The sequence below is a fragment of the Lacerta agilis genome, chromosome 3 (genome assembly GCF_009819535.1).
Source record: "Lacerta agilis isolate rLacAgi1 chromosome 3, rLacAgi1.pri, whole genome shotgun sequence".
NCBI lineage: Eukaryota > Metazoa > Chordata > Lepidosauria > Squamata > Lacertidae > Lacerta > Lacerta agilis.
The window spans coordinates 43,464,873-43,470,872 of NC_046314.1; the positions used below are offsets into that span (position 1 = coordinate 43,464,873).

At 44.0% G+C, this 6,000-nt stretch overlaps 1 protein-coding gene across 1 annotated transcript in view; it reads left to right on the forward strand.

Moving 5' to 3' along the window:
* Positions 1–6,000, forward strand: part of LOC117043603 (kelch-like protein 32) — a 66,535-nt gene that overhangs the window by 41,926 nt on the left and 18,609 nt on the right.

The window sequence follows — 6,000 nt, forward strand, 5'->3', positions numbered from 1 at the left end:
CTTAATTCGTTCTGGAGGTCCATTCTTAACCTGAAACTGTTCTTAACTTGAAGTACCACTTTAGCTAATGGGGTTTCCTGCTGCCGCTGCGCCACTGCTGCACAATTTCTGTTCTCATCCTGAAGCAAAGTTCTTAACCTGAGGTACTATTTCTGGGTTAGCGGAGTCTGTAACCTGAAGCATCTGTAACCTGAAGCATCTGTAACCCAAGGTACCGCTGTATTGGAAATTTGTTGAAGGACACGGTTTAAAGCAACAACCTCGGTGATTATGATAAAGGGACTGGTTCATGAAATTTGTATGTCCACATGAACTCCAGTAGTTCACAGATCCTTGGACAGCCCCACATCCTATCCCTGAGAATTGTGTGGCGTCACCAAACCGGCTCTTCTTGCAAGTGGGCACTTCTTACTAGAACATTCCATAGTGCCTATGCATGAGGAGCATTTACAGAGTGACTTGGCAGCACCTTAGTATAACACTACCTTTGCCCTTCTCAAAGAGGTGAGGGAGGGGTGAATATTCAATCTCAAACCTTTACTGTATTGGCTTATAGACAAACTTCCGAAAGGTTCAGTACAATAAAATCACTCTGCAAAATCTGAGTCTAACAATTAAAATTGCAAAGAGGGGATCTTTCCCCACACACAATGGACACTGGGACACATTCTTGTTACACTAAACCATGGTTTAGCAGGACATCAGAACTGGGCCAGATGGAAGGGCTACTTGTGCCAAGTGTTTAGAGTAGTGGGTGGGTGGTGGTCGGTGTCTCGGTGTTTTACTGTTGTTTTAGAGATGGAATAGTGGGTACAGGTGGCAACCATTTTGTGGGGGGGAGGCTCGGTTTCTGCCCGCTGTGTGCATTGGTGGAACATGTATAAGCCCCCCCGCCCCTGTTCCCCCCCATTCTGCCCTCTTCCAGGTCCAAAAGGACTGTCACATAGGCAGCTGCATGTCAGTTGAATGTGCGCAAAATGGTCGCCACTTGTATATAAAATTTGTGCCTTTAGAAGAACCATTTAACCATGTTCCAGGGTGGCTAATGCAGCACTGTATTTTCATAAATGTGTCTCTCGTCCTGTACTGAAGGACGACAATAGGTGTTTTCTTTGGTGTATTTATTTTAGGTTTCCAGAAAGGAAACCCCCATGAAGAAAAGTGTTTGTATTCTGTTCCTTTCACACTTGCAGCAAGCACTGTGTTCCTCGGTGGTTAATGTGCTGTTTTCTGAGTGGCAGCAAACTGTACACTGACCACTTTAGGTGTTATCATAATTGCCTCTCTAACGGTTACTAATGCTGTTACGTAGAATATTTAAGCTATTTTACTGCTGTGGGCAATATATATATATATATTCATTCCTGGTCCTCCAGAATGAATTAAGACATACATAAATATTGCCAATTCAAGCTTTCAGTGAGCAATAAGAAACTGTTTTTGCTTTATCTTAGTAAATAAGTAATTCCCTCATAGTCAACCCAATACAAGAAAATCAAATCAGGCCTGCTCTGTTGCCTCAAGTGTAGTTAAGTTCATCATTTTTGCTAAGGTTATACTGGTAATGCAATATACCGTGGAAGAATCTAATATTCTGCCAGGGTGAAGATTGGGTATGCCAGAGGATTAGTGTCAGGGTGCTTTATAGAAGTGAAACTTGATATACAGGCTGGAGACAGAGCTACAGAATCTCATTAAATTGCTGAATTGTTCATTACTGAGCACTCTCCCTTAATAAAGTGCTCATTGACTTTGACAAATCCCCATCCCGTATCTAAAGGACAACAACAGTGCAGGAGGGTGCCAGGAAAGGAAGAGGAAATTGGCCCAAATGATGGGGTGGTGGTGGAGTATGTATTAGAGAAGCTTATGAGGAATATTACTCTTTGGTTACTATAGCACGTTAATCGGTGTGACATTGGCAATGCCATATGCAGCCATGTTGTGTATGCACATGCATGCATGCACGCACAGGATAACTCTGATTTAGTATTCCACCCCAAGGCATCATCCCCTGGCTGAGCTTCCAATAAGCATCGGCCAAAAATTTAATGGTGCATCTCCTCCTTTCTTTTCCAAGGGCAGGACCCCTGGAGTGGATGGCAATATTGTGTAGGCATTAAGAATTCCTCCACTGTGTCACTGAAACGATGACCTCACCGCCAGTGTAGATTCAGGTTTAGGTAGTTAGACGAAAATATATATCTGACTTTTTGAACACTATTGAGGTCTGACTACGCATAGAAGTTACTATCTCAACTTAAGCACTGAGCTGCAAGGAAAAGTCTTTCAGTATATAGTTCTGTATTTTCTTGTTTGCTGTGAAATATGAGCTTCTAGTAGTAGTGAGGGTGATGAGGAGGGATGTTGATGATAATAAACAAGTTTGAAAAGTTTAAGTGTTTTTAAACCAAAATTGCCCTATGTGCATTTAAATAAATGAGAAGAGTGAATGCATTTTATTGATTATATTTCATTTGCTTTTGCTAAGAATGTTAAGGCCATTTTCTCCTTCTTATCACAGTCCATAGCAACCATGGGCAAAAGTCACCCTGTTGTGACTTTGGGCTGTGTTAAGCCTGTAGTCTGGGAGTGGGAACCATTTAGGGTGTGTGTGCGGTGTGGATCCTTATTCCTTTCTCCACTACGCTCTACTGCCAGTATTTAAGACCACATGCAATTGTTCTGATTCACAGGGCTGAAAGGAGGGCCAGTGTGAGTGGTTTAATGCAGGGATACAATAAAAGGATGCCCAGAATGCCAGAGGGATCAGTTCTGGTGCTTTCTTAGAAGAAAATGTAGACTTACAAACCAAGCTGCAGAGCCTTGCTGCCTTTACAGACTTGGGACAGACACCGAAACAGCAAGCGTTTGTCATGACTTGTCTGCACCCAGGAAAACATTTATGCATTAATTGTACACCAGTTTGGCCAGGGCCTCCCATCGTTCCACTTGCTGGCAGTTATGCAAGTCTTATAGATAGCTCGCCTCCCTAGGCCAATAAACAAGCATCCTATTTATAAGTCCTTTTATAAGTCCTTTGCCCATAGTAACCTGTCAGTCTTAAAATTGGCATCAAAAGCCCTGATCTCTGGTCCATCTTTTGTGGATGTTCCATAGGGTGCACTAGATTCCAGGGACAAGGGCCTTCAAGGCAGCGAGACTACACTTGGGCGTTCTCTAATCATTTCTAGAATGCTGTTGAAGACCTGTTTTAAAAAATAATTCTGGAAGGCATTTTATGTACCCCTCCCGGTAGGCAACTTATGTTCATATCACTGTTGACCTATATTATTTTTTACTCGTTCTACTTTAGTATGAGTTATTGTGCGCGAATGTGATATAAATAACTCTAAATTAAAAAAATATATTAAAACTAACCACAAAGGAAGGATATCCAAATTCACTGATTCTTGTGAAAGAAATATTTTTCTTTCTTCCTTTTTAAGCAGGCTTTGAGGTCTTGCTGTAGATTCCTATATGAAAATCACTTTCAAAATCTGAAATGACTACCGGTACCTACCACTACCACTTGTGGGGAGGTAGGTCATCACAGCCCTGAGCTTCATTGAGAAGAAGGGTGATATAAAACAATGAAATAATAATGGTAAAGATTATGATGAATCACATCAGTTTGACTCCTTCTGGTCATGTGAAACCGTTTACTTCTGCATCAGGTGTGGCATTTGCCATACTGCCATTGATGCAGTAGTAAGAGACAGGGCTGTCACAATTAATTATTTGTCTATAGTACAAGTTCAACCCCTCCCTTATTGATTTGCACCTGTAAGATTTCTAATTTACCCAGAAGTCGACACAAGTTTCGTGTTCTGAACATATATTTATAATTTCAGACTTTTCTCCCTTTCCAACCTCTCTCTCTCTGCCAGTGGCGTAGCTAGCCTCTGCGCTGCTGGGGGCGGCGGCAGCGCAGATGCACCCCCTGGGGGAGGGGCACAACGCGTGCGTCGTGACGTCATCATGACGTCACGATGCACGTGTATGCAGAAAGGGGAAATTTCCCCCTTTCCGAGGCTTTTTTTCGGGGGGGGTGGTGGCCAGCTAGGGGGGGTGACAAGCGTGACCCCCTCCTCGCTGGTCGCCCCCCCGCCGAAAAAAAGCAGCGGAAAGGGCAAAAAGAAGCAGAGCAAGTGCTTGAATGCGCCTGCTCTGCTTCCTTTCCCCGCCCCCAGCGGTTTTTCCGGCGGGGGGTGGTGGCCAGCGAGGAAGGGGTGACAGGTTTGAAAAATAGCTGCTGGAAGGGGGAAAGTCGACATGCCCCCCCTCGTTCGGGTCCGCCCGGCGGGGTGGGGTGGGAGGGGCCGGCCAAAGTGTCACCCCCCTCCCCTTGACCTGGGGGCGGCCCCGCCCCCCCTGCGACGCCCCTGCTCTCTGCAAAAGTGAGGGGGGAAACAAGGCATATAGTTCAGTAAGGAAAGAGTGGAACTAATTTGTGAAGAAGTAATTAGGAGAATCTGAATGTTGGAGCAGTGCTGGAGACTAGGAGAAGAATAGTGAAATCAAGCTATGTTAGAGAAGGCTTGTCAACTTGAAAGCCACTCTGAAAGTGGATATATATGGAAGAAAACTCCGGCAACATTAACTGTAGATAACAGATAGCAAGTCTCTCTCTCTCTGTGTGTGTAGTTAGGCATTCCACTTTGAAGCTCATGTAATACAAAGCATTTTGTTGTGAACTTGGGCTCTAATAGAGAAGGGAGGATGCAGCCTAAGGGAGGAAAAACACATTTATGTCAGTCGGAAAGTTCTACAAAACAGCCTTGGTAATCATCTATCTGCCAAGACCTTAAGGAAAAGAAGAACCCAAATTGGCTGCTGCAACCTGCTGATCAGGAAATGCATGAATGTTCATGCAGCTACCATTACTGGCTCTAATCTCCTGCGGTGCTGAGCTGTAGTCCCTGCCTTGGCAGCTCATAATGTGCTCTGACTGTACACCTGAAATCGGATGTCTGATTATATAGTTATTGAAATGGAATAGAGAAGAAGAAAAGGGTAGTTTTATTGATAATGTTTTGTACCTTGACCTTTCTCCAAGGATGCAATTTTAGCCGCACAACAAGCCTGTGAGGGAGGTCAGGCTGAGAAACAGCGATTTGCGAAAGACTGCCCAATGACCATTCATAGCTGAGTAGTTTGAACAGATATTAACCTCCAAACAAAACCAAAACACGCTGGACATAATAATCATTAAAAACAAAACAAAACTGGCCATTGCAGGGCCTGATAACCTGTGTACAAAAACCCTCAAAAGCCACAAATCAGAATTTATGGAGCTAAAGGAATGAAGTGACTAGAAAAAGTGGATGGTGGCAGTCTGAGAAATTACTGTAGGTCCATGTGCAGGTCTTTCATCTGCTCTGATGGCTGTGTCTGGCTTCTTTGGACCCAAAGCTCAAGAACTGTTAATCTGTCACTGGAGAGTTTATCTGCCCTTTTGATGTTGCAAGTTACTCACCTGTATTAGTATTTATTTGTGACTTCCTCCGCCACACTCCCTGTAAAATAAACACTTGAAACATATCGTTAACATTAACATTTTGTCCCTTAACCACAGATTCCAGAGGCAACTAATAAATATAAAATATCGTCATAAAATTACAACTATAAACGACGAAGTGCAGCAACCAACAAATTGGCAGTTCAAAACTAGCCAACAGTATCAAGCTATTTCTAAGCTGAAGAAGTAAGCAGCATGTTCTGTTTCTTTGTGAAGCTCATCAAGATAGGGGGCCAGTGGATGGACCAGAGGAGGGCAGTGGTATGCGGTGACATTTTCATAAGGGAACAGTTGGGGCCAGAGGTGCCAGCTTGTGAGGGCGGTGTCATGCATGTGACACTGTGACGTCCTGACATCATACATGTGAGAATCGCGCTTCCTTCCCTAAGGCAGTCAGAAGCTTTCTGGGCTTTGCGAAGGAGGTGCCAGGGCTCTGACCGGATGCTGGAGCTTTCCTGCCTCCTTCCAAAAACTGGATA